The sequence below is a fragment of the Haemaphysalis longicornis genome, unplaced genomic scaffold, assembly GCF_048455015.1.
Source record: "Haemaphysalis longicornis isolate Haplotype H1 unplaced genomic scaffold, Haemaphysalis longicornis Haplotype H1 scaffold_7, whole genome shotgun sequence".
NCBI lineage: Eukaryota > Metazoa > Arthropoda > Arachnida > Ixodida > Ixodidae > Haemaphysalis > Haemaphysalis longicornis.
The window spans coordinates 100,580,548-100,593,923 of record NW_027526422.1 but is presented as its reverse complement, the minus strand read 5'-3'; positions in this window follow the sequence as shown (position 1 = coordinate 100,593,923).

Below are 13,376 nucleotides of genomic sequence, written 5' to 3'. Positions count from 1 at the left end.
ACAAATTTCTGTCGCCATAAAAGAACAAATAATACAGGACAAAGCTAAAATGACTGTCTTGAGCCTCGAATCAGCGTTTCTTGCAAAAATAAAATCTGTATGCGCCACGTCTATTTTCCTCTTCTGCTCACTTCCTTCGCGCAGTTCTTATTGTCGTAATGTACCAACTAGCTTAAGTTTGTATTCATCTATATGCTTGTTACGCAATAACGCAATAACAATACTTTTTCTCTATTGTTATCTCCCGCGCACGAGCAAAACAAATACAGTCGACTCCCGATAATTCAAAGTCCCCTAAAATAGGTTCTCGGAATGGAAGTCGGACTTAATTTAAACTGGAAGTTAAGTGAGGGTCCCGTCAGATATGAATGCAATCCTATACAAAAAAATGCATAGTAATAGGTAGCTAATGGTCTAAACTATCGGTTAATTAGAAGTTCTGTTTCCACGCAAATCCTCGAGAAGATCGGAACGTTCGACAAATCTGCTATTTTTAAAGTGCAAAGACCGGTTTGCGGGCCGCACTAGTGGTGTTGGTGCAATCGCAGTTTCCCACAACATCACAGTTCATAAAGCGACGGGGGTAAGCATTCAAGCCCGGCGCACTACTCGCAAGCAGCACGCTAATATCTTTTTCTCCGTATCTTTTGTACAGCGTGTTTTTTTTTTTTTTCTGCACGCGTCTACAGTCCGCAGAATTGGCTTTCCGCTGCAAGATTCTGCAAGGAAAAGCAGAAGGGGACAACCGATCTTTTTTAATATATAGAAAGGTGTCAAAATACTTAAAAGCCTATTTTCGTACTTTGTGTAGTTAATACGAAGTTTGTTTATTTCAGAGTTTTTCGCGGTCCCCTTAACTTCGTATTAGCGGGAGTTGACTGTAAAAGGCTGTTTAACCTGCAACCTAACGGCTGTGTGCTTTACACCATGTGACGCTTTCCTGATAGTTTTATTCCATTTTTTTCAGCCATTCAGAAGGAGCTCCACTATCAGCCATTCAATATGATGATATGCCCGAACGAAAACTTCATAACGCAGAGCTCCGCACTGCAATACGAACTGCATCTGGTGATAGCCCGCTGGAAAGAGCCCTGTATAACAACGAGGAAGATATAGCAAAACGAGATGGCAGCCAGGACACAAACGTCATGGAAGATCGAAGTTTGAAGAATAATAACCAGCATGCTGGCTTCTCGAAAGCGAAAAATTTGAGAAACAGAGACACGGATGCAGTTCTCACCAAAGCTAAATCTCCAGAAAGTGGCAGCGGGGAACTCGATCAAGATACTCTAGAAAACGACGGCGTCTTGACCCGCTCGCAGCAGAGCGAATCTTATGAACGTTCTAGAGACTCTGAGTCAAGCGATTCGGGAGTTTCTAATGAAAGCGATGGGTCAGGTCTTGGCAACGGGATTTCAAACTCGGAATCTGAACAGGAGTGTGACGAAGAAGACAACAACGGCGCCACTGATGGAAAAGCCACCGTCCTACCCAGACCAACAACAACACCGAATAACAAGGATAAGACTCCAAAAGTCACCGATGAAGAGGCAGTCCCGCCCAGTCCGACAAAAACACCAGGCGACAATAATGAAGGATGTGAGGACAGTGAACTAACCACTGAAAGCAGCACCCCAGGATCATCTGTATCAGAACCAACAAGTCAAGGAAGCCAACAAAGCTCAGCAAGCGAAGAAAGCAATGAGAGCCAAGAAAGCCAAGGAGGCCATGGTAGCCAAGAAGATGAAGGTTGTGATGACGGCGAGCCCACGACCACCACAAAATCCACTCAGAAACCACAAACCTCAACAGCCAGACCTACGAAAAAACCACGAAATTCCAACGAAAGCGGTGGTTCATTTAACGACAGTGACCCCAATGGAGTAAACTTTAGTGACAGCAACAGCTTGGAAAGCGACGGCTCAAGCACGGATTTAACCGATAAATGAAACAAGAGCTGTGGCCTGATGTCCACATAGCCGTTCGACGCTAGCGATGCAAGTGGTCCTAAGTGAAATATTAAAAAAAAATAAAAAGGCGCGGTTATTTTTGCTTCATTTGTATCCCTGACGAGAATTTCCTTTCAAACGCTTGCTTTGGCAACGCTGATGTCACGTGAACATAGTGAAACCATTCCCAAATCCGTGAAGCATCAAGACAAATCGTACGTGGCTCCTCAAACTGAACGAGAACCACTAGACAGAATACTTCGCAAGCCCTGACCCAGCTCCCTCACTACGAGAACTATGCCCCGTAGTGGAGATACCGCATTGCCCAGGTGTAATGCGCTGCCCCTATGAATACTAATCCAGGAACCTTTGCGTAGTTGGTAGTTTTGTTATAATTTCTTCGCTCTCTCTGTCTCTCTACCTCCTTCCTACCACTACCAGTACAGAAAAAAGTGCATGTTTAGAAGTCTTTTGCAGAGTGATCCTCCTCTAAAATACGTATCTCACACATCATAACATACACTCCCTCTCAGCGTAAGCGCTGAGGAGATGTGGTGCCGTGGCACAAAACAGCCAAAATAGAATAAACGCAATTAGGTTCAGAATAATTTGGGTACTTCCGCACTGTAGGAACATTTTAGATGATGGACGGGTTACAGTGGTGGTATGAAAGCTCACCCGAGGCGTCAGTCTGTATGAACCCCACCCCCTAAACCCACGGAACCGGTGCGTGTCCACGGCCTTGGTTATCATGGAGGTACCAACGTCCGTTGTGCAACAGTTATTTTTGGGAAGGTCGCTATGACTGACAGCTCTTTGGTCACTCTAACTTTGTTTTTATATCCCATATGCTGATAGATAAACTCCACTGGATAAACTTCTGTGCGAAAGAGACACTGATGCTTTAAAGCGCTGCGCAGCGGCGCGAAAAGCGTTCAAGTAATAGCGTATGTGGTATGTTTGCGAAAGCTAGGCTGTTACACGGGGCAAACGGGTTTCCATTCGATGATGCTTGGCTATTTGCATGCACCCGTAGCTATAAGAGGTGCTCCGAGTGGGAGCTGCTTAAGTGGCTTTTGTGCGCTTTATATTAGACATTTAGGTTGACGTTTTCCTTATTGTCCACTCTTCTCAGTAAGGTAGCATAAATACGTTTTCTGCTTTTACGACATCCACGACATTTCGAACTCTTAAATTCGCTTCTATCGTCACGAACTTCAAGATCATCCAGCTTATCCGCCTGCCGAATCAACCGAAGCTAGGGAAACGGAAGTTTACTTATCAGCTGGACGTTCGAAGACCGACAAAACGCCTAATCTTCACTCTCACGTAGCAATATGAATTTTTTAACTAAAGCCATGCCCGCAGATCGAGTAGGAAGTATTTCAAGGCGAATGCTTCCGATGCCTCATCAAGCCCAAACAGTGACCGTAGACATAGCGGTCGTTGCCCGTCAACACGAATGGCAACAAAAAGCCGGTGTTGTAAAAAAAAATCACTGCCCTTCCGTTCTGTGAACAAGAGCAACCAGTGGAGCTGGGCGCAGTTCAAAAAGTTCACGAAACAAAACACGTTTTTTCGTAATCAGCGCCTGAGCGTATACTTCCTAGCCAATTAGCTGAATGAAGCTTGCAAGGTCATATCCAATGGGGAAATACTGGGCTGTCCATTTCACTCCCGCGCAGTGGGCATCTAAGTGTCTGGGTAACACGCCAAACCAAACAGCTCGACAAAGGGAGGACACCAGCCGGGTCTTATTGAACGGGGAGACGTTCGCGTTTAAATCTCGTACGAGCAGACTGGGTATGTACACAGTGAGTGCGTGAGGACTGCTTGCGTTTCCACGCAACCCCCCCCCCCCTCCCTTTCCGCCCTGTGCACGCATAAACCGAAAACTGTTGATGTACGCCTCCTCAGACGGGAAAAGCATCGGCACAAATGTCGCTCCGAAAGTCCTTCAAGGTGAACAAGTATTGCTGCCTAACCTTAGTGTTTCAAGTGGAGAAAAAAGTTGCCCTTCATCTGGGAGGAATTCACTGCTACTCGACGAGGGGGAAATTCACGCGGTATCGGCTGCAGGTTCCACTCCAGATGCTTTCCGTTGTTTTCGCTCCGATTCGTGCTTGTGTGCGCAGACGCTACTTCAGTGCTCGCCTTGTTCCTCCTAGTGAACGACACACATCCATCTCATAGCGAGCTACAAGTGCAATAGCGCCGTTATCATCCGATTGCACAACTTGTCAAAGAGGCATCGTGCGGTGGAGATGAGAAGCGGAGAAGCAGTGCGGAGTAAAGCAGCTTCACCGGAATGAAAACTGAAAGGGGGGTAGCCATGTACAGCTTCGCTGCAAAAAATGTGCCGCGAATCTACTGGCATCGCTCGAAATGTCGCCGAAAGACGGTAGTCTTCTGCCGCCCCTACCATGTAACTGCCTCTCCTCTGTCTCCCGCCCACCCCTCACGTTGTTCTCCTCCCGCTTCGCAACAAAGGCTTTGCTTAATGCAATGCACTAATGCGTTCGCTTTGCTCAGGCACGAGTTTTGGGGGCCTTATGATCCTGCGCCTAAAGCTTGGGTCACCTGCGCCTCAAGCTGGGGCGGCAGCCCTTTCTGTGTTTTGTAGGTGAAATATTTTTCTTCACGAGTTTTGTCAATTGCTATCACATAAATCAAGCCCACGTCCATTAAAAGTGATAGACTTTATTGGGCTACTTAAAAGCGATCTGTCTGTCCGTCTGTCTGTCTGTCTATCTGTCTGTCCGTTCATCTGTTCAGCCAACAGGCAAAAAGGTACAATTCTTAAAGTGTAAAAATAGCTACAGCGCGCATCAAAACAAGGACACAGAAAGACCCCAGAAAGACGACGAAACAAGGGCAGAGAAAGACAGCGCTCGTCCCGTCGTTTTTCGATGCCCTTGTTTCGATTCGCGCTGTAGCTCTCTTTACAATGAACTACCAACTCGCCAAACAGTGCACTTTACTCTTGAACGATACGTTATATATGTTGCGGGACTAAGGTGGGCATTGCCTCGCAACGCCTTGACCGAAGAACATTACGACGACGACGACGTTGCTGGCACACATCTTGCGCGAGGTCGGTGTCATGGCCGCTATGTATATTATGTAAATAGATCGCTTTACCCCACCCCATCGTTCGTCTCATCTGTGTCCTGCCGCCACGCAACATTTTGGTAGTGGTGCGGGGCATCAGGGAATACTCCTCGCTGCCGACAACAAATCCCGAAAGGGGCTCTCCCGGCTGTGTCGCTGAGCGCCGCGTGAGAAGCCGCTGCTTGCGGAGCTCGTCGAAGCTCTGGCGCCAGTTGATGACGTCGCCGACACTCTGAGGGTCCTTACTCAGCAACATATGAAAGGCGTCGTCGTCTATCCCCTTAAGGAGATGCTTCATCTTGTCAGCCTCACTCATTGAAGGGTCTGCCCGCTTGCACAGGCCGATAACGTCTTCTATGTAACTCGTGAATGTTTCGCATATGTTCTGCGCCCACTCTCGCAAGCGTTGTTCGGCACGAAGTTTCCGCATGGCTGGGCGGCCAAATACTCTCAGAAAATCGGTCTTAAAAACTGACCAAGACAGCAAGTCGGCTCCGTGGTTCAGGTACCACGTCTCAGCGAGTCGCTTGAGGGAGAATGGGACATTGTTCAGCTTCATCTTGTCATCCCATCTGTTATTTGCGATCACCCTTAAATACGATGACAGCCAATCCTCGACGTCCTGGTCGTCATCGCCATTGAACATGGCTGGGTCTCGTTCCCGGAATGCACGAGGCCGTTCACGAGGCCGGTGCTATCTCCTCGTCCGCTTCACAGCCCCCATTCACTACATACTCATTATTGCCCATGGCCACCGTATCAGAGCATACCCACACGGGGCATAGTGCGTCCTTCGCAGTGTCTGATAGCATACTCTGCATGGGCGAATCTTTTTCTTTGGCAGTACAATTTAAATATATATATATATATATATATATATATATATATATATATATATATATATATATATATATATATATATATATATATATATTTATATATATATATAGATCGCACCAGACCGGTATTCTGGAGGTCGTGGGTTCGGATCCCACCTGGCGGGCATTTTTCTTTCTTTCTTTCCAAATTCTTTGTCCGTTTCAAGGACCTACCAAAACCTCCCCTTTGCTTTCCGAGGTTTTCTTGACTGCCAACCCTTATTTCTGTGTTATTTCTACGAGCCCCTCATTTCCTATTCTGATTCGCCATATATATATATATATATATATATATATATATATATATATATAAAAGAAAATATTTCCAAACCACAAAATCTTATAGCATACTTCATACTTGTCAACATTGTTCAGTGAAAAAATATTAATATTTGGGGCAAAACGTAAATATAAACCTGAAACACGCCATGCTCTTTCCATTCAAAATAGATTAGGGGTGTCTTTTTTCGATAGCCTTTAAGGAAATACGTTCAGAAAATTGTTTTACTCAAAAAGTAGGAAAATAGGAAAATGATGTGCGCCCGAGTTTCAGGCGCAAGCGATCCAGGCCCTACAGTAAGAACAGATCCCGAAAGATGACGTTCGATCAGAGCGAATGCGACAGAATGGAATAGAACCGAACAATCATTTGTTTTGTTTATCTAGAGGTTAGCCAGACAGAAAGCGAAGAGTGTGTGATCGGGGCAGGGGAGAAACAGTTACGTGACAGGTGTGCTGGACAACTATCTTCTATTGACGATATTTGCAGCAAAGCGAGCAGATACGCGCCATTTTAGGGTCAAAGCAGCTTAGGAGCTTAACTGGAGCTTAACCGTAACTGGGCTGACGGCGTCTCTTGTCGCCGTCACCATCGTCTCCTGTGGTCACGGTAGATCAAATTTTCAAACGATGGTCAAAAAACAAGTGTATAAAGGGAATACCCAATCAAAATGAACTGAAATGATTAAGGCTAATTAGAAATACCAGATTAACCAGGATTTATTGCATTAATTTGTTAAATTCCGTCTCGAAACCGGCTTCGAACGGCAGATTTCCTCCTATAAACCATATTTCTTAGTATGCAGTGGCGTGTGATAAGAACAGCATTTACGGCAAGTCTGTGTCTCATTTAATTGATTAAATCCGGTTCAACGCAACAGAGGGTGCCACCACCTCAGCAAGCGCGTGAATGCTCCTTCCTCTGGCGCTTCTCCGGCGCCCAATCAGCGCACGCCGTGTGGCAAGACAGAGATTTACAATGTTTGAATACACTTATACACTGGATGCTTCGACCCTCCCGAGCTTTCATGCAGGTGGAAATGCCCCGGATTTTTTTATGCAACCCTGTAAGTATAAACTCTATAATTGCGGTTACCCTAGTTATGCCTAATATTATCTGTTTACTGAACAACGTTGACAAGGAAGAAACATGATAGCAGATTGCGGTGTTCGGACAAGTTGGGCCCACTGAGCAAGAATTACTGAGGCGCCACAGCACTTGCTCCGGCGGCGCGATAAAGTCACGGCACCGGGCACGGCACTGACACGCCCTCTGTCGCGAGGCGCCCAAGGGAACAGGCTCGCCGGGTCAAGGTCAGTCACTGCGTAGCCGGATGCTGTCATGGCAGATGATGCCGACGAATTCCTCGCGAAACTGGACTTTCGTTGGAGTCGGTTTGTGGCGGAAGAAATCTTCGCGTTTCAAACATCATTGTCGTTAGACAATGGGACTTTGATTTTGTTCGAACGTGAAACCTAAAAATAAAAAAACATGTGGTTGAGAATCTAGGTATGATTAGTTCCAGTAAATGATGGTTCTTATCCTGTATTGCATTAGTTCATATTTATACTGTCGTAACTTCTCCGCCCTGCCTGTGCAACATGAAAAATACGCGCGAATCTGGTAAGTCCGCAAGAGGCACGAGTGAACCACTTGTGCCGAGAACGCGGCGTGGACAGACGTCGTCTCCTCCGGAATTCCTTCTAGTGCTCCGTTTCATACGCGGTGCGGCTTCTAACTAGGGCAGTATTTATTAGTAACTGCTGCTAAAATGTCCAGCACTTCTATTTATTCATTTTAGAGAATTAAATCTGGCAATTTGCACAATATATTCGATGAAAATACGATTTTTGTGTGTCGCGTTCGTACAAGGACATGTAAACTATGGTAACGAGCTTCACGCGTTATCTGTTATACTGCTCCGGAATCTACATTTCCTCCTTGGCAGACAGTGATATTAACGCACCGCCCGCCCGCGCTGTCCCAGCCCAGCGGATTCGCCTCCTCAAATGCTTCTTTATCCCTGGTTGTGCCTATATAAACGTCAAGTTTTAGAATTTCAACTTTTGTTCGGCTAGCCGATTCGAGACAGAACGAAATTTTTGCTTTCGGTAGCCCATGAAAGTTTTTTTTAAAAACTCATTGAGGTTCGCGTGGGATTTGAACCTGCATCCCAAGAACAGCAGGAAAGGGCGATAACCACTGCGCTAACTCGGCACTCTCATCGAACGAAACCGATGGAGCGAGGACAGAGCACAATGTAGAAGCAAGGAGACCTAATAATTGGTAGGCTTCCAACTTCAAATCACTTAAGCAGACTGACGCTATGGAAGAATTTATTTAAAGACGATAGTCTGTCTTGGGCTACAAAAAAGCAGAAATTTTGGTCTGTCTGTCTGTCTGTGACTTGGTTCAGCCACACGGATAAAGTGAAATAAAATTTGCGCAATAGTCGTATACCCTCACAGCCAAATCTAAGCGTCTAAGTCCGGTGTCAGTGTTCATACTTGCAACATTGTTGAGCAAGTACAAGACATTATGGAAATATAATGCAGAAAATCAATACATAAGGGATATTTGCATTGTTCTTTTAAATAGAAATTTATGGATGAATGGTTTTCGCGATAGCAAATTAAATACAACATCAACGGTAGAAAACTGTCGCCTGCTGTTACCAAGGCTACCTCCAGGCGGCATTTCAGATATCAAACGGCAATAGCAACGAAATGTTCCACTGAATAGGATCTACGTTCCGCTTGGAACGCTGGTAGATTAGGGCATTGTGGTTTTATAAATGTTGTAGTAGAGTGCCTCAATTCACGCGCGTCTCCGCCGTACAGCAGCGCTGGCATCGAGACACCCGACTTGGAGCAGTATTACGCGGTAAATTTAAATTGACTTGACCAAACCTCTAACGTGTCATCTTGAGAGGAACGAGACGGGAAACGAGCAGTTGGAGAGGTCAGCGGGACAGAGAAGGGAGGCCTTTCCTTCGAAGGGGCGCTAGTCCACTATCGTCCTTCGGCGACATTTGCAATTAAAGGAGCAGGTATGCGGTCATTTCTTTCTCTGAAAGCTGTTGACAGCGAACACAAGGTTTCTAGTGAGGCACGTGAACAATATTGGCGGAGCCCACGCATATGTGAAAATCGACGTAACGCTAAGAGTTCGATTATGCTTACATTGTAATTATATCGGTGTTCAGAACTGCTTGAACTGTACAATGGAGCTGAAGTGTCAGCCTTGAAAAAGACTGCACAGGTGTCCTGACATTACTCCGGTTAGGCAAAATTCTTCATCATCATCATCACCAGCCTATCTACGCCCACTGCAGGGCAAAGGCCTCTACTATTAATCTCCAATTACACCGGTCCTGTGCTAACAAAGACCAATTTATCCCCGCAAACTTCTTGATCTCATCTGCCCATCTAATTTTCTGCCACCCCCAGCAAGGCTTGCCTTCTCTAGGGATCCACTATGTTACCCTTAATGACCAACGGTTATCTTGCCTTCGCATTACACGCCCTGCCAACGTCCATTTCTTCTTCTTAATTTCTATGTCCTTAATATGAGTTTGTTCCCTGACCCACTCCGCTCTCTTCTTGTCCCTTGATGTTACACCTATCATCTTCCCTTCCATTGCCCGCTGAGGCGTTCTCCGTTTAAGATGAACCCTCTTAGTGAACCCCCACGCTTCTGCAACATAGTTGAGTACCAGCAAGATGCAGCTGTCATACACTTTCTTTTTCAGGGACAATGGTAGGCTTGTATTCATATTCTGAGAATGTCCACCGTATGTACTCCACCCCATTCTTATCCTTCTAATTATCTCTGCCTCATGGTTAGGATCTGGGGTCACAACGTAGCCTAAGTAGATATATTCGCTTACCACTTCCACTGCCTCGCTACCTATCTCAAACCACTGCGCTGTCCCGAGGTTATCGATCATTACTTTGGCTTTCTGCATAATATTTTTAGGCCCACGGTTCTACTCTGTTTGTCCAGTGAGGAAAGCATGCTTTGCAAATCGTCCCCCGAGTTACTTAGCAAGGCAACGTCATCAGCAAATCTGATGTTACTGAGGTATTCTCCATTAACCCTTACTCCCACACTGTTCCCATTCCCTTGTTCTGTATACTACATGTAAACATGCTGTGAATAACATCGGAGATTTTGTGTATCCTTGTCTGACGCCCTTCCTTATAGGTAGTTTACTGCTCCCCTTATGAAGTATGATGGTAGCTGTGAACCCATTGTAGGTATCCTCTAGTATACTTACATAATGCTCATCTACGCCCTGGTTCCGTAATGCCTAAATGACTGCCGAGGATTCAACAGAGTGAAATGCTTTCTCACAATCTCTAAAGGCAATATATAAGAGTTCAGTATACTCAACGCACTTCTCTATCACGTGATCGATCGTGTGAATGAGGTCCATTATTGAATAGCCTTTACAGAACCCTGCTTGTTCTTTAGGTTGACTGGAATCTAAGGTTGCAAAAATTCTGATAGCGATTAGCTTGGTAAGTACCTTGTAGACGACTGACAGTAAGCTGATCGGCATGTAATTTTTCAAGTCATTCATGCCACCTTTCTGATGGATTAGGATGATGTTCGCGTTCTTCCACGATTCCGGTACACTTGCGGTCATTAGGCATTGCGTATACAGGTTTGCAAGTTTTTCAAGTACAATTTCTCCGCCATACTTCAAGAGGTCTGCTGTTATCTGATCTTCACCAGGTGTTTTGCCCCCTTTCATTAATTTCAAAGCCTACCTTACTTCTTCTGTCGTTACTGGTGGGATGTCTAACTCCTCTGAACTATTTTCTCGTTTGGCATTATCCTGGATGTCCCGGCTACTGTACAGATCCGTATAGAACTCCTCGGCTAGTGTGGCTACTTTATCTCTTTTTGTGATGACATTGCCTTGCTTGTCTTTAAGTGCATACATCTGATTTTCTCCACGCCAAGACACCTCTTCACTGCTTTCAGGCTACCTCCGTTCTTTACAGCGTATTCGACCCTTCCATATTATACTTCCTTATGTCAGCTGTCTTGCGCTTATTGATTAATTTAGAAAGCTCCGTTAGTTATATTCTGTCAGCTGGGGTGGAGATTCTCATGGTTTGCCGTTTTCTAATTAGAGTTTTTGTCTCCTGGGAAAGCTTACCAGTATCCTGTCTAGCCATCGTGCCCCCGACTTCTACTGCCCACTCCTTGATAATGCGTGTAAGGTTGTCGCTGGCTTCCTGTGCCGTAAGCTCTGCTGTCTCGGTGAGAACTGAATATATCGGTTCTTCAGCGCGATCTAGGAATTAAAGAGCAATAAATGGGATGTCATAGGGCTTAGTGAGGTTAGGAGGGCAGGTGAAGCCTTTACGGTGCTGATAAATGGACACGTCTTATGTTACCGTGGTCTAGTGGACAGAAGAGAACTGGGACTGGGATTTCTAGACACTAAAAAAATAAGTGGTAACATAGAAGAATACTATAGCATTAACCGAAGGGTAGCAGGTCTTGTAATGAGGCTCAATAGGTGCAAACTCAAGGTGGTACATGGCTACGCGCCCACATCCAGCCACGACGACCAGGTAGTGGAATGCTTCTATGAAGATGTGGAGTCGGCAATGGCTAAAGTAAAAACACAGTATACTGTAGTTATGGGAGACCTCAATGCCACACTGGGCTTAGGGGTAACGAGGTGGCACACACGACAGCCCGAGCACTCACCTCCCGGGCGTGCGCTATCTCCGTAGCCTGTCCCGGAGCCAGATCAGCCAGAGATAGCCTATTGAGCTACAACAAAATAACTACTCATTACCGCCTCTCTCGCCTCAAATACGCACCGGCCCACCCCTCACTGACATACACAAAAGAAGGACTATGGAGGCTCGCACAGACAGAATCCCTTCCCAATAGGGCCCTCCTCCATTACATATATCACTCAGTTTATCCCTCTAACTTTGCCCACTATGCGGAGACAAGGCCACGGTGCAACATCCCATGTGGGCCTGTCCATATGATCCCCTCGCTTAAATAAATTTCTCGGAGCTCTGGGGGAAAGCGCTGAGCTGTTCTTAACCGGAGAGACAGAAGATCATCATAGCCCGGGCTACGAAGGTCCCCGCACAGCTCCGGCTGCCGGCCACCTCCCTCGCTTAGAGGTCTTCTTTAATAAAGTGTTTCTCTTTCTTTCTCAATGCTAAAGTAGGCAAGAATCAGGCTGGAGACAAGGCGGTTGGGAACTATGGTCTGGGCTGTAGAAATAGCAGGGGGGACCTACTAGTCGAGTTCGCAGAACGGAATAACCTACGCATCATGAATACCTTCTGCAAACTGGAGAGCCGGAAGTGGACCTGGAGCAGTCCTAATGGGGAGCATAAAAATGAAACAGATTTCATATTATGCTATAACCCTGGCATCATGCCCGATGTGGAAGTGCTCGGAAGGGTAAGGTGTAGTGGCCACCGTATGGTAAGATCTCGAATTAGGCTAGATTTGAGTAGGGACCGTAACAACCTAGTTCGAAAGAATCCGATTAATGAGCTAACAGTAAGATGTAAAGTAGAAGAATTTAGGCAAAATTGATTGGGGCATTTTTTGTCAGCTTGCCACATCTTGGCGTCGTGCTCACGATGCTCTTCGTCGTCATTGCCGCCACGCGTCGCTGCCTTGACTCATGCCCTGGAGTAAATGATACAGAACGTACCGTAAACTGGTGCACTCCACCACGTTTTGATGCGTAGCGAGGAGTCTCCTGTTCTGCGTGATACTTCTTCCGGCTATGGATGTCCTGGACGCAGAGGGAGCACTTTCGAACACCAGCTGCTTCAACATGCGGGACCATTAGGCTCTTTGAACGTCCAAGCACACACAAACGTACACAAAACGATGAACACAGAATGGCCAAGCACACAGAAACATACAAACTGTGAACGGATACACGGTGGCAGCGCCCTATATTTGCGGACACGAGTGCCATCTGGGGGTTTGAAAGAGAGACAGCGGTAGAATGCCCGGATGCTCCTTCTCGACATCGGAGCGGGAGCGAGGAGGTGCCACCAGAAAAACACCCAGCAGTGCAACCTGCCGAAAAACTGCAGCAGCAGAAACAGCGGCAATGACACTAGAGGCGAAGCAAAAATAATGCGCCCCTCC